This window comes from Micrasema longulum, unplaced genomic scaffold (assembly GCF_059751315.1).
Source record: "Micrasema longulum isolate JH-2025_06_02 unplaced genomic scaffold, ASM5975131v1 h1tg000069l, whole genome shotgun sequence".
Taxonomy (NCBI): Eukaryota; Metazoa; Arthropoda; class Insecta; order Trichoptera; family Brachycentridae; genus Micrasema; species Micrasema longulum.
In genome coordinates, this window is record NW_028277276.1 from 157872 (window position 1) to 170251 (window position 12380).

The 12380-nt window shown below is 30.6% G+C and overlaps 1 long non-coding RNA gene across 1 annotated transcript in view; it reads right to left on the minus strand.

Moving 5' to 3' along the window:
• Positions 1–12380, minus strand: part of LOC148285006 (uncharacterized) — a 129347-nt gene that overhangs the window by 87 nt on the left and 116880 nt on the right. The gene's annotated exons all lie outside the window — the stretch shown is intronic.

The window sequence follows — 12380 nt, forward strand, 5'->3', positions numbered from 1 at the left end:
GAATCAATGTCTAATACACTAAATTGCGTGACAACATGGACAAAAGAGTATGGTTTACTAACTAACTCATCTAAAACACAAATTATGTTTGCGGGTAGTCAAAGATTGCTTAGTAAGCTAGACGTATCTTCACTTAATCCTCCTTATGTCAATGGTACCAATATTCAATGCAGGAAATTCGTTAAAAATTTAGAAGTACAAATGGATGAAAATCTCTGCTGGCGAGCTCATACTAATGAATTAAGCCGCAAAATATTTTTCAGACTACACTCACTTAGAAGGTTGCAAAAATTCTTACCCATTAACACTAAATGCACCCTTGTTCAAGCATTACTACACCCGTTCTAGATTCCCCCTATGTTTCCATTACTGATTTAAGCTGTGAGCAACTCGATAAACTATTTTCATATATCTTAAGCTTTTTAATTTTATTTTCTATTGAATATGTTCTGTAACTTGAATTATAAAAATTAAACTTTTATTTTATTGATTGATTGGAAGAAATTGTCATTTGGCAATAAGCCCGCCAACGTACAAATAACATTATATATAAACAGTTAAATAAAAAATTGAAAAATATTTTATGTACGTCACTATCAAAGTTTTGTATCCTTATCTAGTGCTGTATAAGGCACTACATAAAAACACTGGTGATTTCTAAATGCGCGATGATTTGTCAAATTAGATAATGGAAAACCATTTTAAGTGTGAAAACCCTATTGTCAACTGGCAGTAGTCAAACTAATCATTTTACGAGATTAGAGATCAAGGAAGATTTTTATTAGACCAAAATTCGATAGCCGTATAAATATTTGCTTAAAAAATGTCACTTCAAGTTTAAAATTTAATAGATTCAGTAATCTTTTACAGTACTCATTTTTTATGTTACAAAGTACGCGCGAAATATCTCGCTCATGGGCTGACTCGACACAAGACACGGTAGCTTTTGCAAAATATCTCGCACGTGGCCTGGAAGGGGTTAGTAGTGCATTTGTGCAGCAAATTATTCTCCCTAACCTCAAAATAAGACGCAAACTTTTTCGTTAAATCTTCTATTGATTTTGTTTGAAAGAAATATTTGTCAACAAACGAGTTTCTTTTTCGTCCTAATAATTTATTGATTTCGTAACTAGGCACTGGTTTAATAAATTATATTCTATTTACAAATGAAACGGTTAATCTGTTTTTTCATTTTATTTATTCATTGAAATTTTCGTACATAATGTAAATTTTGCATTGGTGAACTTATTGCTGAATCATCGCTTTAGATTGTTTTGTCCAACAGATCAAAACGCAAATCTGCAGAAATAGAGCTTAAAATTTTATTTTACTAAATAGGCACAAATAATGACGAAAACTTTAGACAACATTCATTAAAAACCCCCTTAAATTATGTTAATAAAAAAAAATATTTTTAGATTATAAACTAAAGCTTTCTGAAGACTTCTGTATGTTTAACACAATTTCGCGAAAAATGATTTGTTGGATTAAAACAAACTAAAGCGACGAAATGGCGACTTCTTTCAACCAACAAATAAAATTGAAGTTTTATTTACATAATTTAAATTACAAAACGTATTCAATATAAAATAAAGTAAAAAGCCAAGGAAATACGAAAGTAGATATAACAATATTTGTATATAAATTACCTTAAATCAATACTATAACTCCGTGGGAAAAGAGAATAAAGAGGAAAGACAAAAGAAAAACGGAGGATAGATTAAGTAGAAATATATGTTTTTTCAGACGTGATTTAAACAAAAATGCTTTAGAAACATATTTGATAGTAGATGGGAGATGATTCCACAGCTGATCCCCATGGACAATAAAAAGGTTAGAGAAATTATGGATAGGTATTGAGAGGGTGCTTTGATAATAAGAACGAATAGGTAAACCATGAACTGATAAGCATTGAAGTTTTTCTCAAAAATGTGTAGGTTCATTAGGACTATGAAGTTCAGAGAATAAAAATGAAAGGGAGTGACAGTCGCGCATTTTGAAGTTTTTTACAGTTGTAATGCAATTAAAGCATTTTCACCATGCACAAAGATATATTTCTTTGTAGCATGAATGAAGCTACAGATGTAATTACTCACGAATTGAAATGACGTTTTCTGTACGCTAGTAATGTGTCTAAATAATTATTCGTCTTGTCTATAACTGATTATTAGTTAATCAAGCGGATAAATTTATAACAGGTTACAAATCTCTTAGTTTTATCCATCAATTAATTATGCGTACATATCCATAATAAGTATGTCCAAGCTCGATTTCGTAACATCTTATCTTGCTTATTGGATTGAATTTACGAACGAAATGATATAACTATTATTTTTCACAGTTGCAATTAAATCAAAGCAATTTTTCATCACATACCACGGCATATTTCTGCGTAACGTCACATTTAATGATAATGAATGATTATCAGATAATGAGAGCCCGGAAGGTTATTTTCATTTCAGCATTGTGCCTTTTTAATTACTTATCACTGACCGTAACCAAATAAAAGTTGATCCATTTGATATTTTTATAACGGATTATGGATTTTTCGCTAACATCCATCAATCGGTTAAGTGCATTTATCCACAATTATTAAATAACAAAAACTTTATAAAATACAGTTTCATTTTCTAATTAAAATGCATAGTATGCAAAGGTGGATAGGTACTGGTTTTGAAACTTTTCAAACAAAGCTTTTCGTTTTATTGGTATGATTCAACCCGCTTACGAGCTTTTTTCCCGGATCGGATGCGGAAGCCGGAAGTTACAAATATCTCAATACATGTCAGAGTTGACATTCCAAAACATCATGTTTATACCTTCCTGCCTCCATAGTATTTGTACGGAGTTTCGTAATAATATAAACATGTCCCCTGGTATTTTACCAATCAAATATGATTTATTACAGCGCTTTAGAATTCATTGAAACCAAAATGAATATTTTAAATTCGAGGATTTTGAAATCACATGAAATGATTTAAATGAAACGTTAACTTGAGAGTTTTCAATATTGTTTGTGTTCCGAAATGTTTATAGAAAAGTGTATTATCTGTGTCTTGGCGGATGAATAATACAGTTCTGTATCTACAATAGAAACAGAATCCTGAATAAGTGCTTTTGACTCTATGGCTGCTCTCCTAAATTTCCTGAATAAATAAATCAAGAAAATATAAGTCCGCCGTGTATTAAAACGGTTGATGCGTTCGCTTACCATGTTAAAGAACCTGAGTTCAATCGACCGTAGGATGAACGTAAAATATCGGTTCTGAAAATGGTTATACAGTGCAATATTCCATTGTCCCTGCACTGGCACTCAAAGCGTAAGACTGATCACCATATTTTCATGTTACGGATGATTGAGAAACATTTCATTTGGTATACAGACTCAGTGCCCTATTCACCAATGAGTGTAAATAGGGAAATGATGACAACTACATCAAAATGTAAAATTTTATCTTTGAGATAATATCTATTATCTTTTAGATAAATATTTTTGCGTACCCTATATTAAATATTATATTATTATCTTTTTTATACTTACTGTATACTAATTATATCAATTGTTTATTACAATTTTTGAGTATGTCCAAATGCTTGCAGACTGGCTGGATTTCCTCCCTATTGAGTTATTCAGATTTAAATTTATTTCAACAGAGAGGGAAAACATTTTTGAGAAGGGAATATGGAAGTCTAGGCATTTACAGGGCTTATGACCTGACATTGGCTAGTTTAAGTAGCCACTTTACACATTGTGTAACATTCACCATTCTGCTCATGTTTTAACATCCACATTTCCTCAACTCTTTCATCTGTTGACTTTTATGAAGTAAATGAGCTGAAACCTTTATCGCGTGTGTGAGATTCATCTTGCTGAACCAAATCACCTACTAGGCAACGCCTGAAAACAGTGTAAATGTTACACAGTGTGTTAAGTAACCACTTAAACCAGCCAATGACGGGTCATAAGCCCTGTAAATGCCTAGACTTCCATATTTTCTTCTCAAAAAATGTTTTCCCTCTCTGTTGAAATAAATTTATATTGTTTTTAACCTTAATTTGTTTATTACTTTTTTTTTGCTTAAATTCTCTACAAGTTATTGACAATTTGCTTTTCAATTCTAACATTTTTCTAATATCCATATTTATATATATTTTTTTTAACTATTAAAACTTTCACTTTTTATTTTATATTATGCTTTTTTGTTTCTAAAAAAAGTGTTGTTTATTTTTAAAACTATAACTTACTATGTTTGTACTTACCTGTATATTTTTTGTAAATGCCCCTTGGGCGTATTGTAAAATTAAATAAATAAATAAAATAAAATAATATTGAAAATAAAACTAGTTAGAGAATCCAGGCAACTTCTTTTATAATTTGTATGTACCCACATACCTATTATAACGAGTTCATTTATCCGCGTAAGCACTGTATGTCAATTAACCCCGTTATTTGCCGTGCACTTGCAACGTTGCCGGAACACCTTTTTCCGAGCTAAGGTTGAACAACCTAACGTGACATTTTTTTTTTCTCTCAAAGCTCGTTGACGACGGAGTTCAAAACTTCCAGATGTAATTTCCGAATATTAAACGGAACGTGGGCAACTCAAATCAAAAAAAGTAATCCCGAATCAACCCTGGGGCGTCAAATTTGATGTAAGTTCTCGTTTTTTTATTTTTTGCTATTGCGGAGCTCCAAGAATAATTTTCTTACGTTTTTGGGTAATGTTCAATCAAGCTCCTCTTGACTATGTGAAAACCTAACCTAGAACTGGCACCATATATTATATAAAAATCCTCTATAGATATACATCTTGCAGATAAAACCATATATAATTTACTCAGCGAGATGCTGGGAGGCATATATGGCTTTACAATTGACAAAATTCCAACCTTAAACCTCGACAGTCAAAAGTTCATTCTTTGATGGTGTCAAATATTCCAGAAGAAAAAATATTTTCACAAATAAACCACATGATGACTATCTCCGCTCAATTTTCCAGAAGTTTTTGAAGGTTATCCGTTAAACTAATGATCTCTAGAAAGGGTCCAACATTTTTTTTTTAAGCAGGTCGACTACCGGTTAAACATTAACCTTTCTAATCATGCTGAAAGTATGCAGTACCATGGAATAAACTCTCTTAAAAATCGAAGAATAATGTTGGACCAGTTATTTTTATTCTAATTAATAAATAATAAAATTGATTCTCCTAACCTACTAGAAAGACTTCCATTCCGTGTGCCATCTAGACTGACAAGACAAAATCTTTTGTTTTACACTGAAAACGCGTCAACAAACTATTTTAAACAATCGACAATACCTAGAATATGCGACCAATATAACAATATATTTACCGAGGCTGATATTTTTTGTGACAATGTATGTAAATTTAGGTCAAAAATTATTGAAATTTTGAGAGAAGCAGACATTTAACATTATAATTATATAAATATTTTTTAATTTCGTTTCTTTTACATTTATTATATTGAACATAATTTAAATTATTGTATTAAGTGTAAACAATTTTTTTGGTGTGTGCATGAGTTTCTTACTCTAATATACAAAGAAATTGGCAATATATGTGTACATACTGTTTGTTTACCTAATAAAATAAATAAATAAATCTCTTAGGAAACGTGGGAGAAGTCATCTGTAGTATAAAAAATTACAGCTTAATTCAAGAAATAAACTCCTTTTCATTAAACTTTAATGAAAAGTTTGATTCATGAAATACCTATCAGGAGAACATTTTTTGGAAGAACTAAATTTCTGATTTTGTTTAAGTATCCATTTGAATCTTGTTTATTTATAAATTTCATTTTGTTTTGTAGTCCTTCTCAATTTTCTTTGATTCAAGAGAGCTCATTTAAATGATTTCTTGGTGCAAATCTTTCATTTTTTTTTCTCTTAATGGACAAAACATTTTTTTTTTTACATTTTTGAAAGTGGTAAATATTCTATAAGGAACTGATTAATTGATGTATAAAATAAATTAAAACAACTTTGATTCTAACGACTAATTTTATCTACTTATAAAAATTTGGAAAAAAAAAATTTTTTTTTGATTAAAAATAAAGTTCAACAATGTTTGAGTATGTCCAAATGCTTGCAGACTGGCTGGATTTTTTCCCTAGGGAGTTGTTCATATTTAAATTTATTTCAACAGAGAAGGAAAACGTTTTTGAGAATGGAATATGGAAGTCTAGGCATTTACAGCGCTTATGACCTGTCATTGGCTGGTTTAAGTGACCACTTTACATACTGCGTAACATTCACCATTCTGCCCATGTTTGAACATCCACATTTCCTCATCTTTCCATCTGTTGACTTTTGTGAAGTAAAGGATCTAAAACCTTTATGATGTTGGTGAGATTCATCCGGCTGAACCAAATCACCTACTAGGCAATTGGAAAATTGTTTTCAGGCGTTGCCTAGTAGGTGATTTGGTTCAGCCGGATGAATCTCACCAACATCATAAAGGTTTCAGCTCCTTTACTTCACAAAAGTCAACAGATGGAAGAGTTGAAGAAATGTGGATGTTCAAACATGGGCAGAATGGTGGAAGTAACACAGTGTGTAAAGTGGCCACTTAAACCAGCCGATGACAGGTTAAAAGCCCTGTAAATGCCTAGATTTCCATATTCCCTTCTCAAAAACGTTTTCCCTCTCTGTTGAAATAAATTTAAATAAAAACAAAGTTGTTTCTTTTTATTTTACAATAATGAATAAAGTTAGTGCGTCAAATAACGTTGATATATATGTATGCCATAGATTTGGCACTAAGCACCCGCCTTGCGTTACATTCAACTTAGGTTTTGGAGCTTATCTTGTGTTTGGTGGGATATTGTGTTTTTCCTTGTATACGCTAAGCAGTGCAAAAGGGCGAGATAAAGGCACAGATTTGAATTCAGAGGAAGTGGCATACACAGTAAGTCCTTTTTACTCTACTAATTTCAAATTCACGTTATGTGAAGCGTCATCTCTATTCAAGTATACCTCTGTGTAGCATATACGAGAATGTTTAGTATCCGATAGTGATAACTTTAAAGTGGATAATAATTACTCTTAAAAGGCTATGCTACAAAATTCCTTTACAGGCGGCGATGTAACATCGTCTTACCTCAAAAAACAAAATATTTTGTAGTTTGTATACATATTTGAAAAAAAAAACAAAGGCAAACACTGTTAATTAATTATTTTTCTAGCTTTTTAAATCTTTATACATAAACTTGTCAAAGTGACTTAAATGAAAAATCTTGTGGTAAAACTTTTCAAAAACTTATGTACATTAGTGTAGACCGATATTTTTTTTCCGAATTTCAAAATGAAAGGGGTCTTAAAAGTTGCCTTTTGGATTACTCGGAATGCAAAAAAAAAAAAAATATATATTTGATTCTACTTTTGGACCTCAATTAGAGCTTGAAGTTTTCGAAAAAGTCATTTTTTGTGCTTAACCGGCTTTCATTGCGTATTTTAGTAAGAAAATCAGTCTAAATAAATTTTAAAATGTTCATTAAATCTTATTAAATAAGCATTTAAGTGCGTAAGTTGCATTTTGTTTTGTAATAAATGGGTAGCATTGTTTTAACGAGCCATTGTTTTCGTCAATATTAGCCAGGCGCTCAACGGAATTAGTTCCGGGGAGTGTAAACTTTTTTTATTTCGGTAGTTTTAAAACCTATTGAAATTTGTGTGATGATTAAGTTATATATTTACTAACAAACATATAATTTTATCAATATAGATAATGGACAAAATATTTAGACAGCTATTTAAACCTCGGTTGAGGGCCAAAAGTATTATAGAATATTTTTTTATACAATTTTTACATTCAATGTGATCCAAAATGCAAATTTTTTAGACCCCTTTTACTTTGATGTCTAAAAAAATAACAAAACTTCATAAATCATCGGCCCATTCTAATATCCATTTCCCAAGGAATTTATTTGATCAAAGTAACTTACACGTGTTACTTTTAATCTTTCTGCGCTACGTGAACCAGATTTTATGTATCTTTTTTTGGTTTATTCCCTAAGTGTGTGAATACCCAATTACAACATTTCCATGAAATTCGTGAAATATGAGAATTTTTAAAAACATTTTCGAAGCAAATATTAAATTTGAAACACCTGTTATACTTTCGATTAAAATACCGAAAATTTTAAATGAAAAATGTTTTACGCATAGTAATTTATTTGATATTATATGTACATAATATTAAAAGTAGAATTCGTTGAATAACCTAAATAATACCTGACTTTGACTTTAATTTTTCAAAGCACATTTCGGGATTTTGAACATTTAATTGCGCATTGATAAATTCATTTATTACCAAAAGTAAAACGAGTATGTTCTCGTTTTTATTTTGTTCATTATTTGCATTATCATATCTACATTTGCGTAGCACTCTATTAAATTAAATTTCGGTGACAACAGTCACCAAGCAAAGGAGATACGATTGAGTGGGCCATATACTGCGGACGAGGATCCCTAATCACGCTTGCCTATTTTACAAGACATCAAGATCACGACGTCCTGGACAGCGTTCTGTTTGAGGGTAGTTTATGTCAAAACTACGAGAAGTGAATCAGGCTTGGGAAGATGCATAGGAATTGTCAGCTGACAGAGATGCCTGGAGGCTCTTAAGGGATTCTGTATGCTCCAACTAGGGAACGAACATGTATTTATAATGAAGATTATGACATTTGGGTAGTGTAATTTATCAATTAAAATTTCACAATCACAAGCTTTACCCTAGTGTTATGCTTAAAATGCTTGTTTTTAATCCCATTATTTTTTTAAAAATCATGATAATTTGTATTTCACAGTTTTATTTTATCCATTAATTGAACATTAATAATTCAACATAACACTGGGAAACATACAAGACGACGACATAATATTAGTCAAAAATGCTGACATACATAAATATAACACCAGACAACAAAAACACTATCATATTGAAAAAGCAAAGACAAACACAGGACAGTCAAAAATACTACATAATGGACTTAAACACTACAACGACCTACCTTACTACTTGAAAACTTTTAATGGAGACAAATTTAAAATCAATCTGAAAAAGCACATGATGACTGAACTAACTAGACTAGACGAGACATAAAATGACTAGACAATATTAAATTTCTAATGTAACCCTAACGGGTTTTTTAAAATTGTAAATAAATAAAAAAAAATAAAATTAAAAAAAAACATATTACAACAGAGATGAAGAACATTTTTGAAAAGGTAATATAGAAATCTAGGCATCCACAGGGATTATGACATTGGCTGGTTTAAGTGGCCACAGAGGGTTGAATCTAGTCCTTGTCTACAAAAATTTTGACTAACTCAAAACATTGTTTTTAAATCAACCTGGTCTGAGAAGAAGTAAAACAATTTATATATAATTGAAATAATTCATATAGATGAATCTCACCGGCAACAATAAAAGTTTCATCTCTATAACTTTACAAACGTCAACAAATAGAGTAACCCAAGGTATATAGATGTTCAAATATAGACAAAATGATGAATGTTGCGCAGTGTGTAAAGTGGTCACTTAACCGGCCAATGACAAAGTTGGTAATAAATGAAAATGCACACTCCGAGCTATCCACGCACACACACATGAACGCACATATAAAACAAACACAAACATATACATTACATGCGGTACATATACATAGCATAAACCACTCAGGATGCACATTCAGCAACTACCCCAAATAATCAACCCCATGAAGAAATTTTCTGTATAAATAAATAATATAAATTGCAGTAATGGACCACTGTTAGAATCAATTTTGCACGCCCTCTATGTCAGGAATTGAACCTAGGACATCAATTTGTACTCAGGCTTGAGAATTTTTTTTGTGTTCTCACCCCGTGATTAAGTCTGACGTACTGGTATATGCCATAACACCACGGAGGCCATTAATGAGAATATGTATTAAATAATTAAGAATATGTCATGAACACATGTATTGAACCGGGTTATGGTACTGTGGTTAGTGTCGCAGGTGCGAACCCCACTCTACCGCAACTCGGTTCCTATTTTCTAATATTGAGTTATTTAAAACTCGTTAAAAATATTTTGTTAATCATTGGAACGAAAATATTTATTTTTTTAAGAAAGGAGAAAAATTCACATAATAATTGATTGTTCAGTGGTCATTTAAAAATCATATTTTACACGGTTTTTAGTGGTTTAATTAAAATGAAGATACTATAGAAAAACAGACTATAATTTATCGTATAATATAACTCTAATACGAAAATCAGTTTTTAAAAAAACTACCCTTTACTGAGTATTACATGAACTTATTTTCACCAAAAGTTTTGTTCTCCCTTCTTATATTAATTTTCTGCGCTAAAATACATATTTTGAAGGCCACTGTAAACATCCCCCATCATTGTTTCAACAATGTTTTTCTTATGTTTTTATTTTCTTTTGAATGTTTTTATATTATAAAAAACTCTCTTTCATTAAAGCCCTAAAGTATTTGTTTACGTCTAAATTTTAAAAAATACGTTTTTAAATACGAATTTATTCACATCTGAATACTGTGCTGGTACAAAATATTTAATTAAAAAAAAAAAAGAATAACCCTCTAAGACTCTATTTTGAGGCTTGTCAGCAGGCGGGTTAGAAGGGATATGGAAGGAAGTAATGACAAATACACCACAACACCCAGACCAATTGAGAAAAATCTTTCTCAAGTTTTTTTCATGCAACTGGCGGGAAACGAACCCGTGACGCCAGTTTTGGCCGTCTAACCAACTGCGCCACGGTGCCTGTCCGATCACTTGCCAGTGAGCAGTTATAATTAGGAGGTATCCCACCTAATGGTGACTCGGCAAGTTAAGGCTCAGAAGCTGAGAGTACCTCGAAAGCAAAATTATTATTGACATAAAATGATGGGTATGATTCCAAAACTATTTTATTTATTTTACTCGCCCAGACGGCTTTTACATGACCGGTAAAAAAAAATAATTCAAGTGTTTCGTAGTATAACGGATTTATATGTATGTCAATCAATGGATATGTACTAAATCATTTTTATTTATTTTTGTAGGTATCGTATTCTTTTTCATTTTTTATTTAGTCTTAAAATAGTCCAAACATAAAATATGAATGTTGAACTAAAATAATATTATTATCTTCTATATATTAACATTTCTATGGTATTTATAACAGTTTTTGGCAAAAATGATCTTGAAAGACTTTACGTAATTGTATAAGAAACACCACAAACCGAGAGGTTTGTGAGGTTAAAGATGTGGTCAAATGGGGGCGAAATCAAAATGATACAAACACGTACAAATATTTGATTCCACTATTCCATGCACTGCTCCACATGGAATTCCAGATGGACAACATCCACCAGGAAGAACGTTGGAGCTATAGCTGGAGTTCAGCGTAACAAGGGGATAATTCTCTAAAATTATATTATGGAGTCTTCAAAAAAAAGAAGAAAAAGAAGAAGAAAATTCAACTAAAAGATACAAGTAGAGAAACATAAACAATTTTTTCAGGAAACTGAACATTTTTACTAGAAATATATTGGCAGCAATGTCAAAAATATGCTTTTATGCAACAAACATTTATTTCCCATTAAAATTAAAACACTCAGTCAAAGATTAAATAAAACTTATAATATTAGAAATCAAACACTGATTTTAGTCTACTGAACACTTTATTAATAGACATTCGTTTGAAAATACCCTAACAAGGCGAAACAATTGTCACGAAGTTTTGTTTTTATATTTGTAAAAATAAAATAAAGTGTTCAGTAGATTCAAATCAGTGTTTGATTTCTAATATTATATGTTTAAATATGGAGTTCTACAAAATAAACACCAAATCAATCAAAGACTAAATAGTTTACTTGAAATTCCTTATTTTAAATTCAGAATCCGCTAAAAACACTTATTTTTTATTGCCCCAAAACTGTTTAGTGCATTTCATAAGAACAATATGACGGAGATTAATTATTTGACGTTGTTTTGATTTAAATTTTAGTTAAAATTATGGAAAAGCAGATATAGATAGTATCTTTTTTTAATGAATATCATATATTTTAATTATATTTTTCTCATTTTTATTGACAAAAAATTGAGTTTTAGTATAAATACTTATTTTTATTTTTTAATATATCTTATTCCTCCAGTGTCTTTTATTGAAATTAAAAATAATGTGTATTTTATTTATACTTTTACATTGTTTGTATTCTTTTTTTATACAGAATAATATTCCCTCACTGGGGTGTCCCGTGCCGAGGGAAACATTTTACGAAATGTGGAACATGCCTTAAATTAGTAAATTAACAAAGTTATTTTAAAAATAATAATAATAAAAAAACGTAATTTATCTAATTAT